Below are 24,146 nucleotides of genomic sequence, written 5' to 3'. Positions count from 1 at the left end.
CTCTCTTCACCTATAAATAAGACCTCATTTGATCCCTCATCCATCATCCCTCATCCCTCTTCATTCTCTCTTCTCTGCCAATTCTCTTTAGCATTTTCCATTCCCCATGCCTTGCAGCACCTCTTCATAGAGATTTTAGCAATTAAGCCTCTTAAAGAGCCCTTAGTCGGCCACCATGGAAAGCCATCAACAAAGGAGCAAAGCGAAGGAGTGAAGGAACCTCGTCGGTCAGAGTCTTGGGTGACAGCCACTCTGATTTAGGTTTAATCTTTCTTTTCTTTAATTTAATCTAAAAAATGTTTGCTATGTATGCTTTGTTCCTATTTACAACAATGTTAGCTTAATTTTATTTAAGCTAGGATGATTGCTTTGATTAAATAATATTTATTTGATTCATGCTTATAATGTTTATGCCTCAATCGATCATGTTTTCAATTAAAATCAAGTCTGTATTTTGTTCATACATGATTGAAATGCACCTGAATTAGCTGAGCGATCCTAACCAGACGACAGCTAGTGGACACATAATTGAAATGTGCATGCTCAATTTAGATCCTAACCCAATTAAATTGTAGGTTGTATAACAACTCTAACCAAGCTTTGTTATCTGCATAGTTTTTAGATTTGTGTGATTAAACTATTTCAAACCTAACAAGTCCCTGTTACCTCACATGAATGCTAAGAAACCCTTAGTAAATAAGAATCAGTAAAATGAGTATTTACTAAGTAAAGGATTCCAAAAGGACCTAATGTGGTTTCGAAACTCATGAAAGATCGAGTTGCCATGGAATTTTTTTTTGAATGTTATTAAGCATGTTGATAATAAATTGAGTTTAATTGAAGTAATCGTCCTAGTTTATTTACATTATAATTGTTGCAAATTATGTTTAATTTTGCTAAAATCTATTTCATTCATATATTTTCCATACTTAGGATAATTTTCATTAGGGATCATTGAATTTAGTTTAATATATTTAATTTTAATCATCACATCTCAATCATATTGTGTTTTTATTTATCAAGTTGTTAATATAATTTTACAATTAAGTGATTTAACACAAATACAATCCCTATGGAGATGAAAACTCGATACTTACTTATTGCTTGATAACGACTGTGTACACTTGCACAAACCTATGCGTTACAAAGAGTTACCGTCGTATGCATGGTACAACCAATTTTCCTGAGCACTGTGCTAGTGGGGTTTTGTAATGTAACCTGATTAGGAGCCAATTGAATTGTCTGGTCAAGTAATATTTGTACAAGATCTATGTAACACCTAACCCATATCCGTATCTGGAATAGGGTTACGGAGCATTGCTATAAAAATGTAACTTTTAAACATACATTTCAAACTCTCAAAATAAACATATCATCAGTCATTCATATACATACAAATCGTCCCTTAATCAAGCCTTTGAAGCCATAAAAACACTTTAGACACAATTCGAGACTAAATTGGAATCAATTAGAAAGTTCAGTAAAAAGTTCGAATATTTGAACTGCAGAGATCACAAGTCATGTGACTCACACGGCTAAGACACACGCCCATGTCTCAGGCCGTGTAACAATCGAAATAGGGACACACAGTCATATTCTAGTCCATGTCCATGCCCGTGTAACTTTCGAAGTTGGGTCACACGGCCAAGCCACACGCCCGTGTGCCAAGCTGTGTGCTAGGTCGTGTAATAGCCTGACTTGAATGCCTTTAAAACCTACAGGGGACGCACGACCATTTCGCATAAAATTGGCTAAAATCAAGCCATTTCCATCATCCATTTCAAGCTTGTACCTAAACATAATCAGTGCACAATTTCAAGGCTTCAAAACCTTACTGAAACATGCATAAAATGACCAATTCACTAGACCATTAATCCATTCGATTAATATGCCAAAAAGGCACCTCAATCACAATCAATCAAACATACTAAATATATGCATAATTAACCACATCTCATTCATATTCAACTAGCTCATATCTATCTCAAAACATGACATAACTTGACCATATTTCATTCATAAGCATCTAGTTCAATACCATTTCCAAAACATACCATAACTTGACCATATTGAGATCAATTCATCACATACCACTTTGGCCATTCAAACATGCATTAAGACATTTCCAAAATAACATATACTTGTATGGCATTTATAAGTACCAAAATGACGTTAACCAACCAACCAGCATCAAATGGTACCAAAACAAGTTATACATGTCAATATCATTAACTAGCATTCAATTAGATACCAACACAAATCCACCTATACATGTCATTATAACCTCAGCCAAAACATCAAAAACTACCGATATAATTGCTGGATAGTGTGATAGACCTTTGACAAACGTCCAACTGATCGAGCTTTCGATAATCTCTAAAGTAAAGGAAAGTAATTATGTAAGCAATGAATTCTTAGTAAGCTCGTAAAAACTTTAAACATAACATTCCATTTCAATAATGAACTTTATAGGTTAAATATAAAGCTATACCAATGCCTCAAGATTTATCAACTACTTAACCATCAACTCACAAATGAGTAAGTCTATAAAACATCATATATATTTTTCATTCCTAACATAATAGGATTTTATAAGACATATTACACAATCATTAACCTTTTCATAAGACTATGAACTACTCCATTTACTTACTTTCCATTCCATTTATTTAGCATAAACTTAAATAACATTATCAATTCACGAATAAGTGTATTTATTCATGACATAGATAAATTCATCCATGGCATAGGAAAATTTCTCACATATAAGTACATCATTCAACTCATCAATCCTTTTATCATCATACTACATCTCAATTATGAACTTACCGTTTCATTGCCTTTTCTTACCCGTTTCATTTGCATAATACAAGACATAAGCATAAACATCAATTGTAACCCCAAGCTTGACACAAGCCTAAACATCATTATCAATACACAAGTTAGTGCATTTATACATAACCCTTTTGGAATCAACCACATGATAAACCATTTCATTAAGAAATACATCTTTTGATTCATACCACCTTTTCATGAGCATAAGCATATTTCCATTTGTTCACTTACTATTTCAATGTATAACATTACAATTAGGCATGATATAACCCAACTATAAGCTTGGCACAAGCCTAAGCATTATCAATAACACATGTTAGTGCATATACACATAATTCACTTAAAATATCATAAGATAAGTCATAATACATGAACAACATCACTTGAAATCATCAAATTCATGACTATAAACATACTTTCATTGAACATTTCCATTTTTATTTCTTTTCATAAATTCATGACACAAGTCATTTGAATACTTACTATTCCTTCCATTTTCATGCCCATTGAACCATTTACATTAATATCAGATACGCGGGAAAGCTCACACAAAGTCTGCTAAACATATGGTCGAAACCACTCATTTTTCTTTTCCTTTTCCTTTACATCGTTGCTCACTCGAGCCATAAAATGGGTCTGCTCACACAGGCTGATGGTCAGAATGTAAGCTACATGATGCTGCTCACACAAGTTGGCAAGTATCCATGACAAATGTCGGAACTCAGCCATTGGCAGGACATTCAGGACCATCACCCAAAACATGGTAACCCTAATGACATGTCATTTGTATCCTATATATTCCTAAGGTTCAAACGGGGTTCGATAATCGTCAATTCATCATAGCATTGATACATTTGTACATATTGATTCATTTACATCAAAACAAAATAATAATTATTCAATCCAACCAACATTAAAGCAATTATAGTTCATACGAACTTACCTAACTAAATTGCAGTAATGATTAAGTATAGGTGCATTTGGTAATTTTCTCTTCTCCTCAATTTCCGCTCGTTCTTGATCTAAATTAACAATTTCATTAGTTTAGAGAGCAACATTAATTTAGATAGCAAAACCAATTCATTTTATGCAATTTAGTCCTTTTTTACAATTTTATAAAATTAACCCCAAAATTTTACTTTTATTCAATTTAGTCTTTGAGCTTAAAATATGAAAATTAACCACTTTTACTCAAATTTAAGCTTAGCCGAATTTATTGGAACCTTACAACAACCCATATTTTCTGTTATTTCACATTAAATCTTTGTACTTTTACTATTTCAACAATTTAGTCCCTCATCGGTAAATTCATCAAAAATCACTTAACAAAATACTTATAAATAACAACTAATACTTCAAATTCATCATTTAACATCTAAAATCACAAAGATTCATCAATGGAAACATTCAAAATCTCTAACAGTTTCAAAAACGAAGGTACAGGCTAGCTGGACCTAGTTGCAATGATTTCAAAAACATAAAAATTACAAGAAATAAATAAAATATGGACTTACATGCATCATCCATAGCAAAACCAAAGCTTGAAGCTTTTCTATTTATTTTTCCAGGGCCACATTCGGTAGTTTAAAGAGGAAAACAAAGTGAGAATGCTTTTATTTTATTTTATTACATATATTTAATAAAACATATATATACATAACAAACAAAGCCAACTGTACCACCTTTTTAACAATGGTATATTTGCCTCGTAAACCCTTGTACTTTTTCCAAGTATCTTATTAAATAATAGACACTTACTTTTGTAACTTTTACAATTTAGTCTTTTTTGCTTAATTAACCATTTAAAAATCAAAATTTCTTAACGAAACTTTAATAAAACCTTAATAATATGCTGTAAATATTTATAAAAATATTTACGACTCGGTTTATAGAAATGAGGTCTCGATACCTCATTTTTTAAAACCACTTGACTTTAGGGTCATACCACTTGAACCTAATTGTTCTTCCATTTAACTGAAAATCATTAAATCAAATTTTATCATTATACCATATATTATTCATAAATATTAAATAATAATATTTACGGACTCACACGTCGAATTTGTGGCCTCAAAACCACTGTTCCAACAATTCAACGAAATGGGCTGTTACAATCTTCATTTATATTTCTCTCACATTTTGTAGGGAAAATATGAGGAAAAATTCTTGATACAATCGACACTTGTAAAGTTCCAATAAAGGGAAAACCGGATATATATAAATTATAAGAAGGATCATTTGGATGGTTTTTCTTTCTACAATACTACTCTTTGTTTCTTTTTCTCCAACTTATATATTTTCTTCTCCTTTATTAAACTAGAAGCTAAAGTTTTGATGGAATGAGTGGATGATCCACCTCCTGGTAATTTCGATAGCTCTACATGTCAAAATTTTTAAAGAAATAAGATAGTAAAAAGCATTTGAGTAGTGAGTTGTGATTAAAAGAGACCTTGCATGGGGGTCCTCTATAATTGAGATGCTAGTCGTTTGTTTGTAAATAGGTTTTAATAGTGGTTCAATATTTTTTAAGCAGTTGCTGCTAGTTCGAGAGGGATGTTCGAGTTGTGAAACTCCAAGCTGTAGCTTTGGTAAGTATCAAGTGAGTCTGTTTCTTGGCTCTTGCATATGGACTATTCAAACTAAAATAAATATGAAGAAAATATCTAAGACAACTGGTAAGTGTGTGTAACACCCAATGTAACACCCCCACGCCCGAGACCATCGCCGGAGTCGAGTATGAGGTGTTACTAAGCTTAATTTAACATATTTAGAACTTTGGATTATTTATTTCTACATTCACAGCTTTTAAGCTACTTGCATCACAGTCACAAGAAAAATCATATCTCAAGTTACGAAACTTGAAATCAAGATCCGTAAATTTTCCCTAAATCTAGACTCATATACCTATCTACTAATTTTGTTTTTAGAATTTTTTGTTTGGCCAATTACTACAGTTTATTAGTTAAAGTTACCCCTGTTTCAGGACTTGACTGGTCTGACCTCTATTTACTACGAACCACATTTCTCTCTGTAAAAAATCCATATGACTATGAAGTTTATTTCTCCTGAAACTAGACTCAATAAGGATTCTGAGAATATAAAATACACTACCTAATTATATCTTTACAATTTATGGTGAATTTCTAAAGTTGGAACAGGGGATTCAGAAGCTGCTATGACCCTGTTTCACTAAAATTCAAATATCTTGTAACATATAATTCCTTTACCTGTTTCATTTGTTTCATTTGAAACTAGACATAATAAGCTTCAATTTGATATGTATTTCATCATCAAGTTCAATTTCTATGATTTTTAGTAAATTTTTAAACTCGCGTCAGTGTTGCTGCGGTATTCTGTTTATGGCAAATTTCATCCCTTTTATGAGTTTTTATGCACTAAGTATCTTAATAATTTTCCTTAACATCAAATATAATCTAAACTAACTATTTTCATAATTTATCATTATCAAGCATTTCCTCAACCATTCCATCACCATACCATAAGATCATTTACACAAAAAAAAGTATATTGCTATACATGCCATACTTAAATTTACAAGTCATTACCAAAAGTCTTCCGGATAGTGTGACTAAGCCTTCGACCTATCCCGACTCCTGAGCTGGCTTGTCCAAAACTACAATGAGTAAGAAGGAGGGAGTAAGTATAAATGCTTAGTAAGTTCATATGCAAATAATAAGTAACATAACAAACAGTCATACCAATCAACATTAGCATGTATCACTAAAACACATATCACATTTTTAATCATTTTTCATCATCTTATTACCTTATCGTGGTTGTATCAATACTCAACCCGAGGGTTAAATACATACCTATCCAAAATATCCATTTCACATCACTTACCAATACGTCTCTTTACATCTCGAATATTCCTCCATTTGAGTAGAACTTTACCCGTTGAACACATCAGAATATAATTCGGATACATGGATAACTTGCACTAAGTGCCATATATGCAATCAAGCAATCATGTAACCCGCCCATAAGCAAACTCGGACTCAACTCAACGAGCTCGGGCGTTCGCATCCATAAGTGAACTCGGAGTCAACTCAACGAGTTCGGATGCCTAGTTACATCTCACGAACTCGGACTCAACTCAACGAGTTCGGACATTCGCATCCATAAGTGAACTCGAACTCAACTCAACGAGTTCGGATGCTCAACCATCCTAGTGACATGTCACTTGTATCCTAATCTATTCCTAAGGTTCAAACGGGCTTTTTCCTCGAACACTTATCCTTGCCGTCTTCCGTAGAATGCCGAAATCAATACTCAGGTAACAATTATATTTAACAAGTAGTTCACATAATTTACATATTATTTGAAATTAACCACAAAGCATACATTTCATAATAAAATTCAGCATAACATATAATTAACATCAATAACTTAAAATAACCATTATGCTACATTATTTACACATGAACTTACCTTGGTACCAAAATACAAAGATTTTGCAATTTAGTCCACAATCTTTTCTTTTCCTCGATTGAGGTCGATTCCACGTCTTTCTTGATCTAAAATAACACATTTAGCTTATTTAATACTCACATTATCAAATTAATCCTTAACTCAAATTTTGGCAAATTTACAATTTTGCCCCTAAACTTTTGCATATTTACATTTTTGCCCCTAGGCTCGGGATTAAACTTTATTCCTTATTCTTATGTTTTACAACATTCTTATCACTTTTCTCTTCTATGGCAACATCAAATTCTCACTCTAACATGTACTTGTGACTATTAGGTATTTTTACCGATTAAGCCCCTTTACTCGTTTTTGCTTAAAATCGAGTAGTACAAGTTGTCTAACATAATTTAAAACCCCATATTCTATCATAAAACATCAAAATACACAAATTTCACCTATGGGTATTTTTCCAAATATAAACCCTAGGTTAAATTATTGCTAACATAAGCTTTATCGAGTTACTGAGATCTCAAAACGTAAAAATCATTAAAAGCGGGCTTGGAATCACTTACTATGGAGCTTGGAAGCTTGAAACAAACCGTAGCTATGGAGAACCCTTGAAATTTCGGCCTAATGAAGAAGATGGACAAAATTGGCTTTTAATTTTGTTTTTAATTCATTTTAATAACTAAATGACCAAAATACCCTTACTACTAAACTTTCCAAAATTCCTTCCATGTCCTAATTTTGTCCATGAACTTAAAATTGGTCAAATTTCTATTTAATACCTCCTCATTAATATTCCAAAACAATTTCATACTAAAAACTTCTAGAATGCAAGTTTTGCAACTTATTCGATTTAGTCCCTACTTTCAATTTAAGCACTTTAGGCATAGAATTTCATCACGAAATTTTCACACAATCATGCAATCATATCATAAACCTCAAAATAATTATAAAATAATTATTTCTATCTCGGATTTATGGTCACGAAACCACTATTCCGATTAGGCCCTAATTCGGGATATTACACCCAAGGTCTGGTGTTTTGGGATATATAGTAAAATATATTGACTAGAGAAGTGTAATCTGCCTAATTTCATATTGTGGCATATATGTGTGGGCATGTAATAACAACCAAATAAGTAAGTAAGGATTTTCTTTCATGATATTTTGCTATATTAAGGAGTAGTTTGTGTTAAGCTATAAATGGTATGTATGGTATGAGTTTTCGCCTAATGTATAGTATGCCCTATTTTTTCTGGAGTACTGTGCTAGTTAGATTATAAGTAATTTGGTTAGAAATTGGCTGGATAGCTTAGCCTGATAATTGTGATGCAGGGTACTTATTTATGTTTCTCTCGGAAACTGTAGACTATTAAGAAGGTAAATTCTGAGACATGTGACACTTGTTAAGCTCCATTAAGTAGGTTGGGTCACATATATATATATATATATATATGTGTGAGGTGGGTTCTGAAAGAGGTTCTTGTTCTTCCTTACTTGTTGTTCTCTAATTATTCTTCCTAATTAAGGTAGAAGCTATGATTCTGGGTTTAATCAGTGGTTATTCCATCTTCAATGGTTGCTGCTAGTTCTAGATGGATATCTGAGCCTAAAGCTCAGAATTACAGTAGGTGAGAATTAGGTGAGTCTCCATCCATACTATAACAGACTATTTTTCAGTGGTAACGGAACAGTGGTTTTGAGGCCATAAATTTTCACCATATCGAGTCATAACTAATATTTATAGAATATTTACAAAGTGATAAGTGTCGTATTAAACTTTGGTTAAGAAATTTTAACGTTTAGATAACTAATTAAGGAAAAAGGACTAAACTGTAAAAGGTGCAAAACTTATTAATTATAGCATTAAGATGATCAAATAGCTTAATAATTAAATGAGGGTGAACTTGTATGGTAATTAAACCATTGTAAAATTATATGGAAAATTTTAGATATGGATATAGTTAAATTACAAGGTTGTAAATAAGGGTAAAATTATAATTTAATAAATAAAATTTAAGAAAAATTAAAGTAAAACATCATCTTCTTCTTTAGTGACATTTTCCACCTAATATTGAATGGTGAAACACCATTGAAGGGTTGTGGAGGTTCGTCTATCTATATGATATGATTTTTAAATTGTTTCTTATAATTTTTATGTTTTTGAGATCGTTACAACTAGGTCCAACTAACCCGTACCTTTGTTTTTAAAACTATCAAAGATTTTGAATGTACCATTGATGAATTCTTGTTGTTCATGATGTTAATTGGTGAAATGGAAGTTTTAATTGTTGTTCATGATTAATTTATATAGTAGTTTTTATTAGGTTTTGCTTAAAGGATTGAATTGATGAAATGTTAGAATTCATAGTGAGATTTTGTGAATTTAGAATAAATGTGGGCTAGAAATAGAAGGGTAAAGATTTTTTTAGCTTTATTATTTGGAAAATTTTGCTAAATTTGGAAAAATTTAAGCTTAGGGATCAAATTGTAAAAAAAATATAAAAGTTCAGGAAAAATGTGAAGTTAATGAAAAGTTTTAGGTCGTATGGGTTGAATTGTTATGAAATGTATGTGTAATTAATAGATTGTATTTAACTATTATATAGATCAAGAACTGAACCAAAATGACATTAATCGTGGCAAAGGGAAAATTACGGAGTAGTCCTTCTTTTATTTCAAATTAGGGACAGTATGCATGTGAATGAAGGGTTTATAGTATTTTTAAATTATGGAACAATATGATGTTTAAAAATTTTTAATTTTCGATAATGGTACGTAACCCTAATCTTGCGACGAAAATGAGTTAGAGGTGTTACATTTAGTGATATTAGAGACAAGTTTAGTCGATTCTAGGATTAACGTATCGGATTAGAGTTTAGTATATATATGCCAGATATACCATGTGATAGTGTGATGATTTTGATCCACTCTAATATTGTATTCTCTTATCGATTCAAGATGTGGCTATTGTTAATGGAGCTAAAAGTAATGTTCAAGCTTTGAACCTTGAAGCAAGTAATAGTGCGTCAATTCCACTGTCATTTGGTGATGAAATGAAAAATGTGTTTATTGAATGATGAACCAATAGTTCAATGAATTCAAGCAAGCAAATCTTGCAACTCCACCACCTGTACCCCCTACTGTGCCTCCTCTGGCACCCCTAGGTCCTCAAAATCCTATACCTTTGATGGTTACTCGAGTATCTGTGGATAAAATCTAGAAATGTGGATTGGAAGAATTCAGAGGCAAGGTGGATGATGATCCTACAAACGTTGAGTATTGGTTAATAAATACAAAGAGAGTCTTCACGGAATTGATGTGCACTCCTGAAGATTGTTTAAGATGTGTTGTTTTGTTACTAAAAGATGAAGCATACTTATGGTGGGACACTTTGAGCACGATGACATCAAATGACCATATTAATTGGGATTTCTTTCAAGCTAAATTCAATAAGTATGTTAGTAGAATGTTTATTGGTAAGAAAAAGAAAGAATTTCTTGAGTTAAACTAAGGGAATCAAACTATAGTTAAGTATGAATGGGAATTTGTGCAGTTAAGCAAGTATGCCCGTAATATAGTGTCAAATAAGGAAGAAATGTGTATTAGATTTTAGGATAGGCTGAATGATGATATCTGTATGTTTGTGGTAGCATTAAAGTTACGAGAATTTGTAGAACTTTCAGAACGAGCTCAGAAAATTGAAGAAATTTTTTAAAAGTAAATGATAGAGAGAATCGAAATTTTGAGATTTTAACAAAAGAGGGTTGTTCAGGCCTATTCAAACGTCTCCGTCGAAGAAATTTAGAAATGACACAAATCGATCGGCTTCCCCTTTAGAGTTCACTAGTAGAGAGAAACTGAGGCACAACAATTTCCAGTCTGTTAATTCTCCAGTGGCTAGTGTTGGAAGTGTAAGAAATGTTGAGAGAATCGTTCCTATTTCTGATGATTGCAATAAAAGGCATTTTGGTAAGTGTCGATCAAAGTTGGGAGCTTGTTTCCGTTGTGGATCTGTAACACCCTTTACCCGTGTTTGACGTCGGAACATAGTACGAGGCATTACCGGACTTAATCACTAATCATCGTATAAAAATCGATTCATAATTTCACTCTAATTTAAAACTTTTTCAAACACATTCAAGCTGTCCCTTAAAAAGAGCTTTCAAGGCCCATATCATGCTTTAATTCAACCACACACATAGGCAAGCATGCACATTCATAAATTGCATCATTTAATTAATAACATAATCAAGACTATCTACATCAAATGACTTTATACAATAGAGACCTTCAAATAACATAGGTCAGTATTTTAAGCCAATTCCTAGCAACTTAATAACAATTAAACGAGTCTCCATACATGCCAGAGACTTAAAATACTTTAAAACCTTTATATATCGATCAATAGTTTGATAGTGTGATTTAACCTCCGGCAACCTCCAACTCGAGCTAACATTTGCGACACTATAGGAAAAAGGAAAGGAAGGGAGTAAGCATTATAGCTTAGTAAGTAAGTATGTAAATATTAATAAACAATACATTATCATACTTTAAACAAAGTCACAATATGTTCCTGGAATATTACCATCACAAACACACATACTTTCACTATTACAATCATAAATAGGTTCAAAATAAGCTGTCTAGCAGAGTACCAGAAACTAAATTATTTATTTCTAGAGCTATAGATCTCCAAATTACAAATTGTTAATTTTCCTTGAAATTAGATTCACATATATTCTTACCATAAAATTTTCAGAATTTTTGGTCTAGCCAATTAGTACATTTTATTCATTGAAGTTACCCTTGTTTCACTGCTCAACTTTTCTGACCACTATTCACTATGAATCAATTTTCTCCTTGTACAGAATTCAAAGGATGTTCTCGTTTATTTAATTTGAAACTAGACTCATTAAGTATTTCAATAATATAAATTATATCACCTAATTATTTTTTTACAATTTTTAATGATTTTTCCAAGTCAGAACAGGGGATCACGTAGTCATTCTGAACCAGTCTCTCAAAAACTTAAATATCTCATAATATAGAATTCCTTTGCTTGCTCGGTTTCTGTTATATGAAAATAGACTCATTAAGATCTAATTTGATATCTCATTCAGTCTCTTATTCAACTTCTACTATTTTTGGTAAATTTTTATATTCACGTCACTACAACTATCCAGTACAGTTTTATTGTCAATTTTGATCTTTCACACTTCAATTGTATTCATCACTTTCCCATAACAATCTTTCCAATTTCCAATCACATATCGAGCATATTGCTCATAAGTTACACACATATATACTTACACTTATCATCACAAAGTCATACACAATTTCATTTAATCAATTTCCCAGTTGAACGCTTTGGAATAATAACAGATACGCGATCGTATCGCACACCGCACACCGCACACCGCCCACCTTTAAAATCGAAGCTCTCTTGTACACATAGTGCCTTCACTTAGCAACACTCATGTGACCTAGCTCGATTGTACACATAATTTTGGCTCTCTTTTACACATGGTGAACACTTAGTACCAACCATGTGACCTAGCCAGTTTATCTCGTAGCTCTCTTGTCTACATGGTGTCCTTCACCTGGAACCATACATGCGACCTAGCTACATATATCCCGTAGCTCTCTTGTCTACATGGTGTACACATAGTATCACCCATGCGACCTAGCTAAATCATAATGTCTCGTAGTTTCTTGTACACATGATGTGCACTCAAGACCATACATGTGACCTAGCTACATACCATCTGTATCATCCAATCTTTTCAAGGTTCAACCGGATTTCTCTCTTTCTAATACTTGATTCCATACTTTCAATAGTCAATTATGATTCAAAACCAGCTACAATACATAAAATATGCTGAAATACAAAACATAATAAAGATAATGTATTATTTACATACAAACTTACATACTTTCTCATTTCCATGTCGAATTAATATTGAACATTTAAATTATCATAATTGTACTTACTTTCAACACCTCGACAATCATAGTAAATATATCAATTTTACATTGAAACATGCATAAATTAATGCTTATTATACATATGAACTTACCTCGATACTAAAACAGCCATTTTACCAACTTTCTTGATTTTCGATTTTTCTCCCACTCTACATTCAAATCTCATTTTTCGGGATCTAAAACATCATATTTTACTTATTTAATTAATGTACTATTCAAAACAGTCCTTAACTCAAACTTTGGAAAAATTACAATTTTGCCCCTAAGCTTTTGCATATTTACACTTTTGCCCCTAGGCTCGGGAATTAAACTTCATCCCTTATTATTATGTTTTATGACATGCTGATCATTTTTCCCTTCTATGGCAACATCAAATTCTCACTCTAACACATAGTTATGAACAATAACAACTTTTACCGATTAATATGTTTTACTCATTTTTGCTTAAAATCGCTTAGCAAAAGTTGTTTAACATAATTTCAGCCTTCATATTCTACCATAAAACATCAAAATAAACACATTTCACCTATGGGTATTTTTCCAAATATGAACCCTAGCTTAAAATATTGCTAGAATAAGCTTAATCAAGTTACCGGGATTCCAAAATCGTAAAGAACTTGAAAAACGGGGCTAGAACAGACTTACTATTGAGCTTTGAAAGCTTGAAAACCCTAGCCATGGCTTCCCCCATGCTAATTTCGGCCTCCATGAAAAAGATGAGTCAATTTTGGCTTTATTTTCCCTTTTTATTTCTTTTAATTACCAAATGACTAAAATGCCCTTAAGGTCTTTCTTTAAAATTGTGTCCTATTCATGCCTATTTTTCTCCAAACAAAATATAATGGTCTAATTCCATTTAAGAACCTCTTCTTTAAACCCCCATTTCAATCAAGTACTTATGAATTAGAACACATATTTTGCAACTTTTGCAATTTAGTCCTAAAAGTCCAATTAAGCACTTTATCAGTAAAATTACTTAACGATATTTTTGCACAATATTTTAATCAATAAATAAACCTTAAAACTTAATCAGAATAAGTTTTTTGGACTTCAAATTCATGGTTCTAAAACCATCATTCCATTTAGGCCCTAAATTGGGCTGTTACAGCAACTTCTGGAAATAAGCCCTAATAGGCAAATTAAACATGCAATCTATAAAATTTCTTATCAATACTCTAACACATGCATCTAATCACTCGGTAAATCATAAAAATTAATCGAAATAAACTTTTCTATCTCAGATTTGTGGTTTCGTAACCACTATTCCATTTAGGCCCTATTTCGAGATGTTATAGGATCTACTGACCATTTCTTTCGTGATTGTCCAAAAAGGAAAAATGATTTTGGCAATCAATCAAATAAGCCTAAAACAACCTCACAGAGAGGTAGGCGATCCTAAAATGCTAGAAACACTACCTCTGGATGAAGGAAAAATAGTGAGATGAATGAACAATCTGAAACGAGAACACTAGCTAGAGCTTATGCAATTAGAGCTTAGGAGGAAGCTACTGCCCTAGACATTATTGCGGGTACTTTTTCTCTCTTTGATATTAATGTATATGCATTGATTGATCCTGGATCAACTCACTTGTACATATGCATTGCATTAGTAGACAAAAAGAATTTTCTTGTTGAATTGAATGATATATTGTCGAAGTTATAAATCCACTAGGTCAGTGTTAATCAGATATGTAAACCGTGTCAAGTTAGAGGTTACGTTTTCCCACTAGTTTGATGTTGTTAGCTTTTGATGATTTTGATATCATTCTGGGTATTGATTGGTTGTCTAAGCATGATGCGATAGTGAGTTTCCAAAGGAAACAAGTTAGTTTGAAGTGTTCAAATGGTGAATTTATGTGTGCTACAGTGGATGGGATCGATTGTATTACAAATGTAGTTTCAGTACTATTAGCTCTGAAATTGATTAAAAAGGGTTGTGAATCTTATTTAGCTTACGTTCTTGATTCAAAAGTGGCTGAATTAAAAATGGATCAAGTGCTGATAGTCAAAGAATATGCTGATGTTTTTCCTGAAGAACTACCTGGGTTGCCACCGACTCGGGAAGTAGAATTTATGATCGAACTTATACCTAGAACAGCTCTGATTTTGATAACACCGTACAGGATAGCCCCTACAGAAGAATTACAAAAACTTAACTAAAACTTAACCAAAGAACTTGTATTCAAGCTCCTAAAGTGCGAAAGCTAGTTTAATCTGCTACACTGAATTACAGCAGATCAAATTCCCCTACACTTAAGTCATTGCTTGTCCTCAAGCAAAGCAAACAAAAACATTGAATGAAAAGACGACCTTTGAGCAAGTATGGTACAAATTTTAGTTTCGGAGCACATAAATAACATTTCATTTTCACAAATAATCTCGGCATGATATATAGCTGACTTACCACTTTTGATATCAAACACCTAAGTTTAGTATATTACAAAGCATACAAGCAGTAAAGGTCTCAAATGTAAGGAATCATCAATAAATTATACAAGTAGTTTGATTGTCCTAGCATAATACAAATAGTCATAAATGCAATTATTCAGTATGATGTCAATTTGTAAATAAGCCTACCTAGATCATATAGGGCTTTTTGGTTTGTAATGTTCTAAGGCTTGGGATAGGTATGGGTTCAAGAACAGTAAACATCAAATATTTTCAAGCACGAAAATACTTTGGTACATCATATTTTCCTTTATTCTCCCCCTTATTGTCTCTTTTCCCACTCACCGTCTTATTTCTCCTTCTCACACCTTCCTTATTTCTCCTTATAGGAAATCTCAGCATCATATAGTAACTACGGCTAGCTTACAAGTTTTTGTGCACTAGTGAACGAGTTTTTCTATTTTTGTGACTTTGTCACTTTTCTTTCTTTTCCATAGTACCTCACTTGCAAATGCTTTTATTTTTCACATCCTTTTTCTACTCGTTTAATTTTCTTTTTTTTCTTTTTTTTTCATTTTGCACTTTTAAGCTAACCTATAATCATCATACTACACTGATCTTTCCTATCACTCCGTTTTCACAAAACCACCGTAATGTATCTACTTAACCCTCAATATGTATGGCATAACATCTATAATCATGCAATTCAGGACCAAATAAAAGGATAAGCACAAATTATTGTTTTTAGCTAGGGTTTTGTATAGAGGTTCATCAAGAAGTGTTTTTTTGGCTCAAAATAGGTACTAAGGATGAACAAACAATGGTTAGCTTTTTGGCTTTGAGTGTGCATCAAACAATGCCTTAGGTTATCCCGAGGTATCTCAAAATTCACGAATTTAGTCAACTAACCAATCACAGATTCAATAATCTATCATTCATGCTAGCATGCTCGTTTCATTGTATTCTCTATATCATTTGTTACATTCAATTACTTAATGCCTATTTACAGTGTAATATATAGAACTTAATAGTCTAATAATAAAAATTTTAAAATCACTTATCATCATACCAATTTATAGTAAATATAATCAGCCTATATACGTGCTTCTAACCAATCACTTGTATTTCTACAAGCTCAAACACACAATTGTCAAAAAAAATTTAAAGAAATGCATAAAATTTAAAAAAAAAAATTCTTTATGTTACTCCCAACACTTTAGATAACACATTGTCCTCAATGCGTAATTCTAAACAAAGTATGAAGAATGAAGTTACCTGATTGATTGTGATGTTTTCGTAAACTATTGTTGGTTGCCTCCTTCTTTGATTGTTAAAAGTTTGCACTATTTGTGTTTCTGCTATGTGGGGATTTTATACAAAAATTCATAAATATATAAATTAAATTCTAGTAGTTTATCAAATATGACTACTTACGATATACTAAAAATTAACTTAACTTTCCTAACATAATTTGAACTTAAACAAAAATTCCTACTAAATGTATATATTATCTTAATGTGTTATTCATCTTCCTCTTGGAGTCCTCTTTTTCTCCTCTCCTCCTTTTGTTTTCTCTATAATATTATGTACTGCTTATCAACATCATCTTGTAGCAGTTTCTTTAGAGGATTCATCTCTTTAACCAGCTGCTCCATAGGCACTTGTGCTTTTTTACATAACTTTGTGATCAAATGCAAAAAAAAAAATATTTCTTTTTCTGATTTTGTGCACATTCAATCATATTTCGATATATTCATGTACCAATGCATACTTGCTTCTTTTGTAAGATTACATAAACTAGAATAGCTTGGACTGGGCTAGTATTAGAAAGATCCTCTGTAGGCTAAATTCTTGAACACACAAATTTCATCCATAGTTTTCCTTTTGGAGTCATTAGTGCTTGGTTGAATGTCTCATATATTTCTACTCTTGTTTGATATGTCCAAACTTATTTTCCCTTTGTTAAAAATCTCAAAATCTCCTCCATGTCTACGTTCTTAAATTATTTTAGATCAGTTTTATACAAGTAATCGCAATACTAGTATGGATCATCGTAAAACTGACAAATACTTCTTTCAGTAATGGTCTTGTTGGTTTTGTTTATTTAAACGCAAGATAAAATCCCTGCACCACGGGTATTACTATTGGTTCTTCAGGTGGCAAACAGAAATTAGTTCATTCTCTTTTTATTGCAATCCCCCACACAGTTTTACAATTTCTCATTAATAGATCAAATCCTTGTTATTGGATGAACATGTAAGGTTGTAGTTGTTTTAGATATTCATCTATACGGCTTTCCTAAAATTTAACAAATGGATTCATGGTGTTATATCAAAATTATTTTCAAACCTGAATGGATTGTAGTGGTTCTTCTTGAGATTGTCACATTCTTGAACAGTGGCAAAGGAATCTTGTTTTCACCACAATGGTTTGTAGATAATGAGAAGAGTGATGTGATCTATTTATCTTTGAGGAAGATATCAATACACTTTGAGAATTATAATTGTATTAGAAAAAGTATTTCTAATTGTTAAAAGGTTAAAGAGTTCTAAATTTATTGAAATTTAATTACAGAAACGTTAGAGGTTAGTTTAAATTCGAACAATAAATTATGCAGGTGTGTGGTAACATCCTTTATGGGTGTTGCAATGTCAAAGATAGTTTACCTGTTCCAAATTTTGTGCAATGTCACGACATCAAGTGCTGAGGTCGCGATATAGAGGCTTGTTTCTGCTATGCTCCTTTCTTTCTTCAGTGTCTTTTGTTGTGTCACTTGTTTCATCTAATTCCCATTTTTTTTCAATTAGTCCTCATTTCTATCTTGGCTCCATAAGGTTTTGCATTGTAAGGCTTGAGCTGTCCTGCCAAAGTAATGTTTGACTCTCCGCCCATTTACAAGAAAAAGTTTACCTCCTTTTCCAATAATTTCTATTGCCTCATGAGGTGTCACTTGATTTATAGTATATACACCAGTCCATCTTGATTTCAGCTTACCATGGAATAACTTCAATCTTGAATTAAATAACAACACTTTTTGTCCATGTAGGAACTCTCATTTTCTAATCTTTGCATCATGCCGAAGTTTGCTCCTTTCTTTGTATAATTTATTATTTTCATATGCAATGAAACAGGATTCTTCTAATTCTTGTAATTGAAATATCCTTTCTTTCTTTGCTAATTCTAGATCAAAGTTCAATTTCTTGATTGCCTAGTACGCTTTCTTTTCTAATTCAATCGATAAATGGCAATTTTTTCCGTAAGCTAATTTATAAGAAGTCATACCTAATGGAATTTTGTATGCTATTCTATAAACCCATAATGCATTATCTAATCTTGCTACCAAATTTTTCCTACTTGGATTTACCATCTTTTTAAAAATTCCATTAATTTCTCTATTGGACACCTCTGCTTAGCCATTAGCATGTGGATGATATTTTGTTGTCATTTAATGTTTCAAACTGTACTTAGCTAAAGTAGCTTCAAACTGTTTACTACAAAAATGTGATCCTTCATCACTTACCAACACACGGGGTGTCCCAAATCTAAAAAAAAGTTCTTCCTTAAAAATCTCACTACTACTTTAGTATCATTGGTAGGTAATGCTATGGCTTCCACCTATTTAAAGACATAATCAACAGCTATCAGGATGTATTGGTTTCCAAAAGAACTTGGGAAGTGTCTCATAAAGTCAATTCCCCAAACATCAAATGCCTCTACTTTGAGTATCCTAGTTTGCAACATTTCATCTCTTTTCGATATACCCCTATTTCTTTGGCATCTATCACATCCTGGAACGAATTTTTAAGCAATTCTGTTCATGGTCGGCTAATAGAATCCTGAATGCAATACTTTTTGAGCTGTTCTTTTTCAGCCAAAATGTCCCTTACATGGGGATTTATGACATCCATGTAGAATATCGTTTATTTCCTCCTCTGCTACACATATTTGTACCAATTGATTTGCAAACTGTCAGAATATATACGGATCTTCCCAAATATAATTTTTTGATTCGTGTATGATCCTTTTCTTTTGTTGCCATGATACTTCTGGTGGAAAACGCCCTTAGCGATATAGTTTACATGATCTGTATACCATGGAGTGTTGTTATTTCTAAACCTTATTTTATGGATGTCTACTCTAAACAACTGTTAATCAGTGAAAGTCTCTTTGATTTCCTTAAAATCAGGTGGCTCCAAGACATTTCTATTTTGGATAAATGGTCTGCGATTTGATTTTTCGTTCTTTTCCTGTCCATTATCCATTAATCGAACTCTTGAAGCAATAATACCCAACTCATTAGTCTAGATTTTGTTTCCTTTTTTATGACATATTTTAATGTTGAATGTCAATGTAAACATAAACTCTATTGGCCAACAAATATGGGTGAAACTTTTCACAAGCAAACACAATGGCAAGCATTTCCTTTTTGGTTGTAGTGTAATTGCATTGTGCTAAATTGAGTATCTTACTTGCATAATGAATAAATCCAAATAAGTTGTTTCTCTTTTGTACCAGCATTGCCCTTACAACATAATCACTAGCACCACACATTATAATAAAAGGTTCTGACTAGTTTGGATTAACAATTATAGGTGAAGAAGTAATTTTTTCTTCTATTACCTTAAAAGCATTGATGCATTCTTGGTCTAATATAAATAGTATCTCTTTATATTGAAGTTGATTCAGCAGTTTAGAGATGTGAGAGAAATCTTTTATGCATCGCCTGTAAAATCTAGCATGGCCCAAAAAGTTTCTCACTCTTTGAACTGTTGTAGGGTTCAATGGTTTCTTAATAACCTCAATCTTAACTTTGTCCACTTCCAGACCTTTCCTTGATATTTGATGTCCTAGAATCAATCCTTCCTTGGCCATGAAATGACATTTTTTCTAGTTAAGCACTAGATTGGTTTCTTGTATCTTTGTATGACTTTTTCAAGATTGTTCAAACATTCTCGAAAGTAATCTTTGTATACTAAAAAATCATCCATAAACACATCCAAGCCTTCCTCTAACGTATAAGAAAAAATAGCATTCATTCATCTCATAAAGGTTGCTGAGGAGTTACAAATATTCGATAGCTATAATCACAGGTAATGTATTTTGCTCCCCCAAATATTCGTATTTTAATTGCTCTGGTAAAAGTTCTGACTCTAACTCAGGGGTTTTGATAATGGAAGGTACCATTTTTGTTTCATTTGGAAAAAGTCATTCTGGTTGTCCCTTACTTTGACGCCACCAATCAAGTTGAAGAGCTATATAGTCGTTTTCTTGTTCAGTATCATTCCATTCTCTTCTTCTGAATCATATTCATATTCAACCAAACTCACCATAATTGAGTCCAATTATTAAACTTTTTCTCTTCTGTTATAGATTTTTCTAGTTTCCCAACATCTAATTCTCGATGTATCCATCAGTTAAATTCATTTTCACTAAATTTTTCCGGTATTTCCATGACTTCCCTTCCTATTTTCCTCCAGATGCTTCCCTCGGTTATGATATCAAACTTTTTTCTATTCTAACTATCCAATCCGTCATAGAAATGTTGGGTTTGAACTGCAAAATGTATTCATCCACCCAATACTGACCTGATAATCGTTTTAGATCTCTCCTAAGCTTGCCTTAATGTTTTAGCAATGTATTGTTTGAATTGAAATAATTTTTCATAAATTCTGAGTACCTAAGTCATAGGCAAGACTCAACGTGTAACACCCCTTACCCGTACCCGAGACTGGGACAAGGTACGAGGCATTACCGAAATAAACAGGGCATTTCTAGAAAAAAACGAGTCATAAAATTTCATTCCAAATTAAAATCGATCAATCAAGATCATATTATCCTTATTATGGCCTACGACGTCCAAAACATACATTAAAATAAATCCATAACTAAACCGAGAACTTAAGAAAATTCTAAGAGAGTTTCTAGGTTTAAGCCTCACACGCCCGTGTAGAGGCAATGCACACGTTCGTGTGCATTGGGACACGCCCGTGTCCTAAACCGATGTGGAATTACTAAAATTTATTTTTCATTTCGAACCTACAGAGGTTTTCACACGGCCAAGCACACGCCCATGTCATCTCCCATGTCTATAAACCTGGACATTCTATTTATGACGTCATCACTCATTTATGGGCACACGGCTGTGCACTAGGCCGTGTCCTCCACACGGTTGAGACACACGGCTGTGTCTCTGTTCGTGTATTTACTACCATGCATACTGACTTAGGAATATTAGGTGCAAGGGACACATAACCATTCAACACACCCATGGGCAGACTGTGTGTCACATACGGTTCAGACACACACCCGTGTGTTTACCCGTGTGGACCATTTAAAGGCTATTTTCCAAGCCAATAGTCACCCATACATTCAAACATACTTTATAACATGCAATATGACATATTCAAGCACTCAAATATTCCACACCATGGCACTCTCACATCTTCATAAAGTTATCCTATTGTACATTCATTTTTTACACTATTTAGAAGCATTCCACACCAATTTCATGCATTATTAAACTTATTATCATGACTTCAAATTGTGCATTCATACTTATAGTCATTTTAATCCATTAGGTCATCCCTTATCTTTTAACACCTAATTCATACTTTACCAATCATTTATTAATCAACAACATATCACATCATTATCCTACACTCACCAAGCAACAACATATCCTACCATCAAAACACTAGCACATGCATGCATAGGTAATTAGATTACAACCCAAATGATCAAATATGAGCCATATCACATGGCCATTACAAAATGAATCATCTTTATCATAGGCCTTCACAATTTGGCCAAATAGCATGACACATACCACAAAATGACCAAGTTTCCTATACATGTCATACTCAAAATAATAATTTCACTATACCCAATAGTCTTTTGATAGTGTGATCGAGTACTCCTACAGCTTCCGATCCCTGAGCTAGCTTGGCAGAACTACAAAGGATGGAAAGAAAGGGGAGTAACCATTAAAGCTTAGCAAGTCCACATACAAATAATATGAAATGGTAGTAAGGAATCAACATATAGAAACATAGCAACATATACATAAAGATTATTCATCATTCAAACCTTTCTACTTACTCATCATACGCACATATATACTTGCTCATCGTAAATCGATCTTTATTAAGGCATTACTCATAGGTTTAGCATACATACTTGTACTCATCGTAAAGTATCCATAACCATACCTCTTTCACATGTCCTTCTTGGGACTCTCATTACATTCATTACATTACCCGTTAAACTCTCGGAATACTATTGGATACGCGGAAACCTTGCACATAAGTGCCACATATACAACGTAGTCGGAGCTACCACATAACATATAACACATCCATAATGAACTCAGACCTCTCAACGAGCTCAGATGTAACATGAATCGCATCCATTATTAACTCGGACCTCTCAACGAGCTCAGATGCTCGCATCCATAATGAACTCGGATCTCTCAACGAGTTCGGATGCCGCATATCTCACGAACTCGGACCACTCAACGAGTTTGGACGTCTTAGTTCCTAGTGACATGTCACTTGTATCCTAAACTATTCTTAAGGTTCAAACGGGGTTTTTCCTCACTTGCATATAGTATCTCTGTCGTACTTGCTTGTAACGTCGCGGATAATGACCATAATAACATTCATGCTTTCATAACAATCAGGAAGCATATAACTCATCATTACAATAAAACATTTATTACAATATATTAAAGCATTAAAACATACTACAGCACCACATTATTTTCATATTTACTTACAATATATTACTCAGTACAAAATGATGATAATCGAGTTCAATTGTCGTGTACTTTATTCTTTCCTCGATCAAGTCCCGGTCCATATTTTTCATGATCTATAATGCCAAATTTAACTTATTTGCTATTCACATTATTCAAATGGGTCCATAAATCATACTTTTACTAATTTACATTTTGACCCCTAAACTTTTAAATATTTATGATTTAGTCCCTAGGCTCGTAAAATGGAATGCTTGCATTTTCTTGGTTTCCTAAGCCTAGCACTTGGCTTAGTTCACATTATTATGCTCATATCAGCCCATATTTTCTTTTAGTTCACATTATTACTACTCACCTTAACACTTTTAAAAACAAGTCCTTTGTTTAGATGTTTTCACTAAAAATCACCTAGTAAAAGATGTTTATCATGCCTCAAACATTCATATTCCTCTATTAATCATCAAAATACATGCATGTCACATATGGTTCAAATTTTATACGTGAACCTACCTTAAAATATAGCTAGAAATGGGTAGATCATGCTTCAAGGACTTCAAAAATGAAAAGAACATTAAAAACGGGGCTAGGATGCACACAATCAAGCTTGAAAATGTTGAACAAACCCTAGCTATGGTGTCTTGAAATTTTCGGCAATGAAGGAAGAAGATGGACACCAATTTTGACTTATTTTTCCCTTTTTATTCTTTTAATTACCAAATGACCAAAATACCCCTAGGGTTTCACT

The sequence above is a fragment of the Gossypium arboreum genome, chromosome 8 (genome assembly GCF_025698485.1).
Source record: "Gossypium arboreum isolate Shixiya-1 chromosome 8, ASM2569848v2, whole genome shotgun sequence".
NCBI lineage: Eukaryota > Viridiplantae > Streptophyta > Magnoliopsida > Malvales > Malvaceae > Gossypium > Gossypium arboreum.
The sequence above is the reverse complement of the archived record's forward strand: the minus strand, read 5'-3'. Positions refer to the sequence as shown.